General features: G+C 40.1%; 1 protein-coding gene across 1 annotated transcript in view; it reads left to right on the plus strand.

The window, feature by feature from the left end:
- Nucleotides 1–13111, plus strand: part of jakmip2 (janus kinase and microtubule interacting protein 2) — an 83395-nt gene that overhangs the window by 55479 nt on the left and 14805 nt on the right.

Raw genomic sequence — 13111 nt, forward strand, 5'->3', positions numbered from 1 at the left:
CTTTGAAGACAAGTTCACTTTTTAATTCAACCTCAGTCATTTTCTGCAGTCAACCCTCTGAGTGTTTTATTCACCTTTGACAGTTGAGTCATATCTGACTCAGATTCATTTTTTTTCCCAAAACTTCCTGAAGAAGAACTATATGTACATCAGTGGGCCACCTTTAGTACGTTCGTAAACCTTAAAACCACAGTTTAATTTTTCTTTCATTTTGCGATTACTTGTGATACATTGCCGGCAATATTATTACATTTCTACAGGGACTATTTACGCACTGTTTGTACCTGTAGTGTAAATGTCCACTGAAGAATCATTGTTTGTTGCACATTACTCAGTGGGGCTTGAAACCAAAAACCTGTATGTCTGGCTAACAGTAAACAAGGGTTACTTCCACCTTGGCTAGCTTACCAAAGCAGCTTGCAACATATTTTTTTGTAGCTGCATTAAAAATATTGCCTGATTTTGGTTTAATTGTTTTGTTTGCGATTCTTCATGTTCAATGAGTTATAATAATTCAGTTTTTTAAGGACCTGCAAGGTGAGATCCATTTGTGATATACATAGTAAACAAATGGATCGGGGCTAACGTCTAAGCTTATATGACACCTAAATAGATTCTTGTCATTTAATTGGTGGATTGTATGTCACGTGACATTCGTTATTTGTCCCATTATATGAATGACATCATGTACGATGCAGTTTTGTCTGATGTTTTCGCTCTATTGTATACCTCCATTAGTTTTTCATAAAAATGCTCCTATTCTATCCTCCTATGCGTCACTGAAGAGTATGTTCCATCTTTCATAGAAAGATGGAATAAAGAAAGCAGATGTGTCTATATACACACACACACACACTGATGACATGGATCTATTTAGGTGTCATATACAAATAATGAATGTTTATGAGTTCAATGGTACGAATATTTCATGAGGTGAAAGCTGAAACAAACCATTCAACGAGGCTTCTTGTTCCAGCTTTCACCAAATTAAATATTCATTCCATTGAAAGAATGTAAAAACATTCATTATTTGTTTTATAAACTAAAATAGATCCTTGTCATTTATATTTTATTAATTTATAAACAACAGAAAAGGGACTTACATTTTGGTGTTCCACTTTAACGTGTAGTCCAGTGATGTTGTGCACTGACTTCGGACTTCCATAAAAAAAAAAAAAAGACTTTGTGTAGTTCCTCGGTCCAGCCAAAAATCACATCAGTGTTTCATGTGAAGAGGTCTTCATGCATCCAGAGGGCTTACAGCGGAGTGGATTTTGTGTATGTGTGTGTAGCAGCGTCAGTTAGCTCAATCAAATCATTGTGTAGTTGTCCCGTGCGCGCGCACACACGCAACTGGCTCGGTCAACTGTGCACGTCCTCAGTGCAGCAGAAAAAAAAAAACATCAGAAATGAGTCCAGCTTTTCTTTCTTTCTTCCTGCTCACAGCCTCCAGGCAGCACAGTGTGTGTGTGTGTGTGTGTGGTGTGTGTGTGTGTGTGTGTGTGTGTGTGTGTGTGGTGTGTGAATTAGCAGCCTCAGTTAGCTCTATCAAATTATGTCTTGGGAGAGTTGTGCATGCGTGCACGCACACACACAACACACACGTGCACAACATGTGCGTGTGCACGATCACATGCATGTGTTTGAGCGTGCATGTGAGAATGCAATGGTACCAAATGTATGGAACCAAATTTACACTCTAAATGAAACCAAGCCGCACTTTAAATGCAATGTAACACAAATGGGATGACTTAATCTATGTCATGTGACATACTAATCAAATGACAAGCCGTTCTATAAAAAACAAATAATGAATGTTTTCCATTCACACAAGAGTAAGCATATATTCCTTATCTGAAAGATGTACCTTGTTGAATGGTACATTAGATCTTTCAACTCATGCAAATATTTTTACCATTACACTCATAATATTCATTATTTCTATACTAATGTAGGGTCAGTATAAATTGCAGCTGTATTTTAGAAGGAACGCCCAAGCTGACTGTCTTCAGACTTCATTCTACCAATAACACGTAAGGTATGTAAAATGTATTTCTCACAAACAAGCAGTTGTCAAAGGTGAGTAGAGTGGCCAGGAACTTCATTACCAACCATGTTTTCATATGACGAGGGTTATAAAAAGTGCACTTGTACTTTAAGCCTCTCAAATTGCCAGCCTGAGGCCCAGATGTGTCCCACATAATTTCATTCATGTTTAAAATTCAGTTACAATTCAGACTGTTTGCTTCACATTTAACTTCATCTGCAGTAAGAGCAGGTGGTTCAGCAGCCGAGGAGCTAAATCTACCAATATGTAGATGTTGGGTTTGATTCCCGGTCACACTACCTGTCTGTGTCTTTGGACAAGACTGTTTAACAATGGTCTATTTGAAGAGTTTCAGTCAGGTTTAGAATTCATTATAGTACAGAAACAGCATTAGTGAGGTTACAAATGATCTTCTTATGGCCTCGGACAGTGGACTCACTCTGTGCTTGTCTGTTAGACCTCAGTGCTGCTTTTGATACTGTTGACCATAAAATTTTATTACAGAGATTAGAGCATGCCATAGGTTTAAAGGCACTGCGCTGCGGTGGTTTGAATCATATTTGTCTATAGATCAATTTTTTCATGTAAATGGGGAATCTTCTTCACAGACTAAAGTTAATTATGGAGTTCCACAAGGTTCTGTGCTAGGACCAATTTTATTCACTTAATTTTCTTCTTCCCTTAGGCAGTATTATTAGACGGTATTGCTTAATTTTCATTGTTACGCATGACCCGCTTTATCTATCCATGAAGCCAGAGGACACACACCAATTAGCTAAACTGCAGGATTGCTTACAGACATAAAGACATGGATGACCTCTAATTTCCTGCTTTTAAACTCAGATAAAACTGAAGTTATTGTACTTGGCCCCAAAATCTTAGAAACATGGTGTCTAACCAGATCCTTACTCTGGATGGCATTACCCTGACCTCTAGTAATACTGTAAGAAATCTTGGAGTCATTTTTGATCAGGATATGTCATTCAAAGCGCATATTAAACAATATGTAGGACTGCTTTTTTGCATTTACGCAATAGCTCTAAAACCAGAAAGGTCTTGTCTCAGAGTGATGCTGAAAAACTAATTCATGCATTTATTTCCTCTAGGCTGGACTATTTAATTCATTATCAGGTTGTCCTAAAAGTTCCCTAAAAGCCTTCAGTTAATTCAAAATGCTGCAGCTAGAGTACTAACGGGGACTAGAAGGAGAGAGCATATCTCACCCATATTGCCTCTCTTCATTGGCTTCCTGTTAATTCTAGAATAGAATTTAAAATTCTTCTTCTTACTTATAAGGTTTTGAATAATCAGGTCCATCTTATCTTAGGGACCTCGTAGTACCATATCACCCCAATAGAGCGCTTCGCTCTCAGACTGCAGGCTTACTTGTAGTTCCTAGGGTTTGTAAGGGTAGAATGGGAGGCAGAGCCTTCAGCTTTCAGGCTCCTCTCCTGTGGAACCAGCTCCCAATTCAGATCAGGGAGACAGACACCCTCTCTACTTTTAAGATTAGGCTTAAAACTTTCCTTTTTGCTAAAGCTTATAGTTAGGGCTGGATCAGGTGACCTGAACCATCCCTTAGTTATGCTGCTATATGTAGACTGCTGGGGGTTCCCATGATGCACTGTTTCTTTCTCTTTTTGCTCTGTATGCACCACTCTGCATTTAATCATTAGTGATCGATCTCTGCTCCCCTCCACAGCATGTCTTTTTTCCTGGTTCTCTCCCTCAGCCCCACCGTCCCAGCAGAAGACTGCCCCTCCTGAGCCTGGTTCTGCTGGAGGTTTCTTCCTGTTAAAAGGGAGTTTTTCCTTCCCACTGTAGCCAAGTGCTTGCTCACAGGGGGTCGTTTCAACCATTGGGTTTTACATAATTATTGTATGGCCTTGCCTTACAATATAGAGCACCTTGGGCAACTGTTTGTGTGATTTGGTGCTATATAAAAAATTGATTGATTGATGATTGATAAATAACACAGCCTTATAAACAATAACTGGTTGTATTAATCCACAATAGAATGACCTAACCGTATGCATAATGTGTTTATGCTGCCACAAAACAACATTTCTGAGCCACTGTGCCCGGTTTCCCCTAAAGGTACTTTAGTCCATTCAGAAAGATAAATTAAAGAATATTAAAGGCAACCAGTCATAATATTGGTGGTTGTAACAATTTTGTATTTCTAGTGATTTAACAATTAACAGTTTGTACTCCATATTAGGACTCCAAATGGGTGGAGAGAAGCAGCTCTTCTTGCGGAGGAATCAGGAGCTCCTAGAAAAGGTTTGATAAAACTAACATTTGTCTTTCCGTACATCACACGTCTGAACTATTTCTGAAGATTTAAATGGTTAAATTCACTACTGACGTACAAGGAAAATCTGAGTGCCATGTCAATATGACCTCACAAACTAAGGTGAGGACTATCAGCCTCAATCAAGGCCCAAAACATGTTGCATTTCCTTGCAGGTGGGGAAATCTTGGTGTCCTTTCTTGATAGAAGACACTATTTTCAAAGATATGAATTTCCCCAAGAAGCAGACTAAATATTTTTTTAAAGTTTTTTTTTTTTTTTCCTCACTGTGCTTTAAAATTAGACCAATAGCTCCAGTGATTTTGGCATGGAAATATAGACCTGGAATGGACGTGCGCACCTCAGTCTGTTAGTGTCGCTCAGGACAGGAAGGCACCATTACTAAGGGTGGAAATGTGCAGATCATCAATAATAAACTGTCCGCTTTATAGGCTTGTTTTAAAGCCCTTTGAAAGGTCTTTCCATTAAACTTATGCATGTGTGGGTGAATAAAAACTTTTATGTAAAATGCAGAAATTTGCGGAAATTATGACAAACTGTGCTGCTTTTCTCGCTCTATTGTCGCTATTTGTAACAGATTTTAATAAAAATAGGCTTGTTTTAAAGACCTTTAATTGCTATTTCTAATGAACCCATACATGCCCAGGTAGAAAAAAAATGTGTGGAAATTTGGGGAAAAAATGCCATTTACTGTGATGGTTTTTTTCCTGTCATCATAATTCTCGATGGATTTTTATAAATGAGGCTTTGTAAGTTGTATTCAAGCTGATTAAAAGCTCTAACGAACCCATACATGCCTGGATAAACAATCCTTATGTATTAAAATATAAATCTGAAGTATGCTTTGCCATTGTGCTCATTTACCTTGCTGCTTTTTCCACTGTAATATTATTGCTAGTCTTTTAATGACAACAACATATATGATTTTTACGAGCATTTTATTACAAGTAGATATAAAGCCCCCTGGTATGCCCCTGGACGCCTCGCTGGAGAGGTGTTCCGGGCACGTCCCATTGGGAGGAGGCCCCGGGGAAGACACAGGACACGCTGGAGGGACTATGTCTCTCGGCTGGCTTGGGAACGCCTTGGGGTTCCCCCAGGAGGGGGGAGGTGTGTGTGGATCGGAGGTCTGGGCGGCTTTGCTTGAGCTGCTGCCCCCGCGACCCGACTACATAAAGAAGAAAATGGATGGATGGATGGATGGATGAAGCCATTCAGAATTTATGACTTTTGACCCTCAGTCAGGGTAAAAGTACCACCCCCACCCCCCAACCACACTGTTAAAATTTAAATGCCGCCTGTGTCCACCATATACATATCATATTAACACAACTGCAAGTATATATAAATATATTTAAACATTTTTGTTTCCGTATTTGTATGCATGTGAACGCAGCTTAATGAAAGAACTTATGGTGTTGAGTTATAGTCTCAGTATATGATAATAAATTGCGACATAACGACTTTAAAATAGACATTTATTTTACATAATTACATTAAGGCTATTGTACAGTTCATTTTAGTATTCGAGAATTTGTTTTTGTAGTTGGTGAAGTTGATGGTGAAGCACTGGCTGCCTTTTTTCCCCTCATTTTGCTTCTGTTTAACAGGTGCCTTAACTGGCTCAAGGTGCTCTCTCCACCCTTAGTAATGGCCGCCGTGCGGCACGCCGCTAGTCACGTGACGTCCATTCCAGGTCTCTATTTCCATGAATTTTGGTCACAGTTGCCATTTTGTGACCGTGTACCTTCACTTTCTAGATCCTTGTTTTTAGTATTGATTATTCCAGTATTTTGTGAAATGGATTTTTTATGTACACGTAGTGTTCCGAATATGGTAGTGCTATGTGACTAAAAAGATTAATCCAGGTTTTGAGTATAGTTCTTCTGAAATTGGTCTATTAGTAAAAAAGTAGAAAAGGGGGTGTTCCACAATAATATTAGTGTGGCATTCAGTCAGTGATTTCGTCAATTTTGTGGAACAAACAGGTGCGAATCAGGTGTCCCCTCTTTAAGGAGGAATCCAGCACCTGTTGAACATGCTTTTCTCTTGAAAGCCTGAGGAAAATGGGACGTTCAAGACATGTTCAGAAGAACAGCGTAGTTTGATTAAAAAGTTGATTGAAAAGGGGAAACTTACAACCCCTGGCAAAAATTATGGAAATCACCGGGCCTCGGAGGATGTTCATTCAGTTGTTTAATTGTTGTAGCAAAAAAAGCAGATCACAGACATGACACAAAACTAAAGTCATTTCAAATGGCAACTTTCTGGCTTTAAGAAACACTATAAGAAATCAGGAAAAAAAATTGTGGCAGTCAGTAACGGTTACTTTTTTAGACCAAGCAGAGGGAAACAAATATGGAATCACTCAATTCTGAGGAAAAAATTATGGAATCATGAAAAACAAAAGAACGCTCCAACACATCAGTAGTATTTTGTTGCACCACCTCTGGCTTTTATAACAGCTTGCAGTCTCTGAGGCATGGACTTAATGAGTGACAAACAATACTCTTCATCAATCTGCCTCCAACTTTCTCTGACTGCTGTTGCCAGATCAGCTTTGCAGGTTTGAGCCTTGTCATGGACCATTTTCTTCAACTTCCACCAAAGATTTTCAATTGGATTAAGATCCAGACTATTTGCAGGCCATGACATTGACCCTATGTGTCTTTTTGCAAGGAATGTTTTCACAGTTTTTGCTCTATGTCAAGATGCATTATCATCTTGAAAAATGATTTCATCATCCCCAAACATCCTTTCAATTGATGGGATAAGAAAGTGTCCAAAATATCAACGTAAACTTGTGCATTTATTGATGATGTAATGACAGCCATCTCCCCAGTGCCTTTACCTGACATGCAGGCCCATATCATCAATGACTGTGGAAATTTACATGTTCTCTTCAGGCAGTCATCTTTATAAATCTCATTGGAACGGCACCAAACAAAAGTTCCAGCATCATCACCTTGCCCAATGCAGATTCGAGATTCATCACTGAATATGACTTCATTCAGTCATCCACAGTCCACGATTGCTTTTCCTTAGCCCATTGTAACCTTGTTTTTTTTCTGTTAGGTGTAATGATGGCTTTCGTTTAGCTTTTCTGTATGTAAATCCAATTTCCCTTAGGCGGTTTCTTACAGTTCGGTCACAGACGTTGACTCCAGTATCCTCCAGTTTTCCTCCCATTCGTTCCTCATTTGTTTTGTTGTGCATTTTCGATTTTTTGAGACATATTGCTTAAAGTTTTCTGTCTTGGCCCTTTGATGTCTTCCTTGGTCTACCAGTATGTTTGCCTTTAACAACCTTCCCATGTTGTTTGTATTTGGTCCAGAGTTTAGACACAGCTGACTGTGAACAACCAACATCTTTTGCAACATTGTGTGATGATTTACCCTCTTTTAAGAGTTTGATAATCCTCTCCTTTGTTTCAGTTGACATCTCTCGTGTTGGAGACATGATTCATGTCAGTCCACTTGGTGCAACAGCTCTCCAAGGTGTGATCACTCTTTTTTAGATGCAGACTAATGAGCAGATCTGATTTGATGCAGGTGTTAGTTTTGGGGATGAAAATTTACAGGGTGATTCCATAATTTATTCCTCAGAATTGAGTGAGTCCATATTTTTTTCCCTCTGCTTGGTCTAAAAAGTAACCGTTACTGACTGCCACAATTTTTTTTCTTGATTTCTTATAGTGTTTCTTAAAGCCAGAAAGTTGCCATTTGAAATGACTTTACGATGTCTATTAGAAAAGTATGCGACCTTATTATTTTTTTCAAAAACCATATGGATTGAATCACGTGTGATTACATCAGACATGCTTGTTCCCTCGTGGGCATGCAAGAGTTTTTTCACGACTGTCGGTTACATCATTCGCACGTGGGCAGTCTTTGAGTGAGGAGTCGCCCACCCTCTCGTCGTTTTCCTTCATTGTTTAGGAATGGCTCAGACTGCTGCTTTGTTTGATCAAAATTTTTTCAAAACTGTAAGGCACAACTGAGTGGACATCATTGGATAAATTCAGCTGGTTTTCGGTAAAAATTTAACGGCTGATGAGAGATTTTGGTCTGGTAGTGGTCGCCGTAAGGACGGCCCACGGCGCCTGACGGCGATCTGCGCTTCGAGGATGGAGCGGAGTCTCGCCGTTTCAAGTTGAAAACTTCCACATTTCAGGCTCCTGTTAACCCAGTAAGTCCGTCAGAGAACAGAGAACTTCAGAAGACGTCGGCATGAGGAGTTTTTTCGGACATTCCATTGTTAACAGACATTTTGTAATGAAAGAACATGCGGGCCAGAGTCGCATGTCGGGCTGGACCACGACCGCCGGGGGTCGCGACAGGAAAAACACCTCCGTTAGAAACCTAACGGGCAAGTTGGAACATGCCCAAGTTGTTAAAACAATTTCTCAGTTACTCACTTATTGAAAGCCATCAAAAGCCGCCTGAATTTTATAAATGGTGTTCAACGCGGAGGTGTTTTTCCTGTCGCGGCGCACACAGATTCGCCGAGTCGTCACGGAAACGACTCGGCGAATTTGCGCGCATGTCTTTCATTAAAAAAATGTCCTTAAACAGTGGAATGTCCGCATAAAGTCCTCACTGCCGGCCTCTTCTGAATCTTCTCTGTTCTCTCACGACGTCCTGGTGTGATTAAGCCTTAAATTAGGATGTTTTCCAGGTCGAAACAGGCCGACGACGGCGCTGGAAGCGCTGCAGGACGTCCCGGTCCGTGGGAAGTCCTTACACCGACAGAAACACCCCATAATCTGTCATCAGCCGTTAAACCTTTTCACAGAAAACCAGCTTAATTTCTCGAATAGTATCCACTCGGATATTCCTCACAGATCCAGAAAAAATTTTGATAAAGCAACGCACGCCATCTGGAGCAGCGTGTGAAACAAAGGAATTCAGCCGAGAGGGCGGGACCACATCTCACTCAAGGCCTGCCCACAGGGAAATGACGTCACCGACACGCGTGAAAAAACTCACGCATGCGCACGAAGGTTCAAGCATGATTGGTGTAATTGCATGTCAATCAAATCCATATAGTTTTTTTTTTATAAAACTGCCAGTTAGTTTTATAAGATACCTTGTAGTTTTGTGTCATGTCTGTGATCTGCTTTTTTTCTACAAAATTAAACAACTGAATGAACATCCTCCGAGGCTGGTGATTCCATAATTATTGCCAGAGGTTGTATACGCAGGTGCAAAAAATTATAGGCTGTTCATCTGCAATGATCTCCAGTGCTTTAAAATGGACAGTTTGTGAGACGACCCCCAAACTCTGAATTCAAGCCACAGTTCACCGTGAAGACAGTGAAGCATGGTGGTGCAAGTATCATGATATGTTAGCATGATGATATGATATTATATATATGATATGACATGTTTCTCCTACTATGGTGTTGGGCCTATATATTGCATACCAGGTATCATGGATCAGTTTGGATATGTCAAAATACTTGAAGAGGTCATGTTGCCTTGTGCTGAAGAGGACATGCCCTTGAAATGGGTGTTTCAACAAGACAACGACCCCAAGCACTCTAGTAAACAAGCAAAATCTTGGTTCCAGTCCAACAAAATTAATGTTTTGGCGTGGCCTGCCCAATCCCCGGACCTAAATCCAATTGAGAACTTCTGGGGTGACATCAAAAAAGCTGTTTCTGAAGCAAAACCAAGAAATGTGAATGAATTGTGGAATGTTGTTAAAGAATCTTGGAGTGGAATAACAGCTGAAAGGTGCCACAAGTTGGTTGACTCCATGCCTCGCAGATTTGAAGAAATCATGAAAAACTGTGGTTATACAACTAAATACTAGTTTAGTGATTTACAGGATTGATAAAAAAGCAGTTTGAACATAATAGTTTGAGTTTGTAGCATCAACAGCAGATGCTACTATTATTGTGAACACCCCCTTTTCTACTTTTTTTTTTTTTACTAATAGCCAATTTCATAGCCTTAAGAGTGTGCATATCATGAATGCTTGGTCTTGTTGGATTTGTGAGAATCTACTGGTACCTTGTTTCCCATGTAACAGTAAGAAATATACTCAAAACCTGGATTGGACTTTTTAGTCACATAGCACTACTATTATTCTGAACACTACTGTATGTATGTATGACTCAGCCTATCTCAGAGGATCGGAACTATTTCACTGTCATTCTCCATCACCGTTTCTGGTGAATGTTTGTCCCATCTGTACCCAGCTTTAATATCACAATATTTACAAGTTTATCCACTGGATACATGAAGCAGCCTTATTTTGTCTGTTTATGTGCTCAGCATTTGCTAATTAAGGGCAGCCACTAATAATAGGATCAATGGTTCTTAAAAGCTGGCTGCAGTGTCGCCAGGGTTTGATCATGAGCTTTGCAGGTTGAGTATTAGTCAAGGTCTGCTTCTTCATCTGTATTAGCATGTTTAACTTCCATGTATAACTAACAGGGCTATTCCACAGGGCATCATTCTACTGCGATCGCCCATGATCCAAAAAAGTGCAAAACCGGAATGAAACGACTTAATCCGGCTTGCCTCCTAATGGACTGGCTTATGAAGTGTAGACCTGGCGACCCACCCGAAATGAAAGAAAGGAGCTGCGCCCTCTCCCGGATGTGATCAAAAATCCAACAAACTCTGTTTCGGCTTCAAATTTTTACCCCGGTGGAGCATGATCAAACATGTTTCAAGCCATAGTTGCTATGGGTTAAGTCCCCAACATGATTGAAGCCATTAAGATTGTGAATACCTGGAAGTAATTGAAGTACTATTAATGATTTTGAGAATCGGGATGACATTTTTTAACGGTTCAAAAATAGCATCCCGATTTCAAATCTGGTGCCGATGATGGTCGTAACTACTGTGTATACCAAGTTTTGCTCAACATTGATAATGATGGATCAAGAAATTCCTGTGATGCTTTCAAACGTGCCCCGATTTGCTATACAGGAATAAACGGGAAGGAACAGTGCTCTGTGGAACAACCCCATAAAAGTGGGGACATCAACCTCTTTCTGATAATTTTGTGCTTCCCTGCTGTTTCCCTAATGTATACTTACATATTTACAGTGAGGAAAATAAGTATTTGAATACCCTGCGATTTTGCAATTTCTCCCACTTAGAAATCATGGAGGGGTCTGAAATTTTCATCTTAGGTGCATGTCCACCGTGAGAGACATAATCTAAAAAAAAAAAAAAAAAAATCCGGAAATCACAATGTATGATTTTTTAATAATTTATTTGTATGTTGGTGCTGCAAATAAGTATTTGAACATCTACCAACCAGCAAGAATTCTGGCTCTCACAGACCTGTTAATTTTTCTTTAAGAAGCCCTCTTATTCTGCACTCTTTACCTGTATTAATTGCACCTGTTTGAACTTGTTACCTGTATAAAAGACACCTGTTCACACACTCAATCAATCACACTCCAACTTGTCCAGCATAGCCAAGACCACCAGGGACAAAACTGTAGACCTGCACAAGGCTGGGATGGACTACAGGACAACAGGCAAGCAGCTTGGTCGAAGACAACAACTGTTATTATTTATTAGAAAGTGGGAGAAACACAAGATGACGGTCAATCTCCCTCGGTCTGGGATTCCATGCAAGATCTCACTTTGTGGGGTAAGGATGATTCTGAGAAAGCTCAGAACTACACAGGAGGACCTGGTCAATGACCTGAAGAGAGCAGGGACCACAGTCACAAAGATTACATTAGTAACACATGATGCTGTCATGGTTTAAAATCCTGCAGGGCAGCAAGGTCTCCCTACTCAAGCAAGCACATGTCCAGGCCCATTTGAAGTTGAAGTGACCACCTGGATGATCCAGAGGAGGCATGGGAGAAGGTCATGTGGTCAGATGAGACCAGAATAGAGCTTTTTGGAATCAGCTTCACTTACAATGTTTAGAGGATGAGAACAACCCCAAGGAAGGCATCCCAACTGTGAAGCATGGGTGTGGAAACATCATACTCTGGGGGTGCTCTTCTGCAAAGGGGACAGGACGACTGCACTGTATTGAAGGGAGGATGGATGGGATCATGTATTGTGAGATTTTGGCAAACGACCTCCTTCCCTCAGTAAGAGCATTGAAGATGGGTCAGGGCTGGGTCTTCCAGCATGACAATGACCCCAAACACACAGCCAGGGCAACTAAGGAGGGCTCTGTAAGAAACATTTCAAGGTCCTGGAGTGGCCTGGCCAGTCTCCAGACCTGAACTCAATAGAAAATCTTTGGAGGGAGCTGAAACTCCAAACCTGAAAGATTTGGAGACAATCTGTATGGAGGAGTGGACCAAAATCCCTGCTGCAGTGTGTGAAAACTTGGTGAAATCTACAGGAAACATTTGACCTCTGTAATTGCAAACGGAGGCTAATGTACCAAATATTAACACTGATTTTCACAGGTGTTCAAATACTTATTTGAACACCTGATTTCTAAGTGGGAAAACTTGCAAAATCGCAGGGTGTTCAAATACTTATTTTCCTCACTGTATATCATCCTTCCATTTCCAGGTTTGTTTGTTTTTTAATCATATGTCGATCTCTCTTTATGTCACTTGGTTTTGCTGGTATTGTCCTTTTGACTTTGAATTACTAATCAAAACTGAAGGTTATGTGTCTGTTAGCAATCTCATTAACAAATGGCACAAAAGGCATGCTGTATTTTTTTTTTTTTTAGTGGAGTTAATAAAATAAGTTTGATCTAATTTTGCACAGTTCAAACTAACATAACATTATCTATTGTACTCT

Source organism: Thalassophryne amazonica, chromosome 9 (genome assembly GCF_902500255.1).
Source record: "Thalassophryne amazonica chromosome 9, fThaAma1.1, whole genome shotgun sequence".
Lineage (NCBI taxonomy): Eukaryota > Metazoa > Chordata > Actinopteri > Batrachoidiformes > Batrachoididae > Thalassophryne > Thalassophryne amazonica.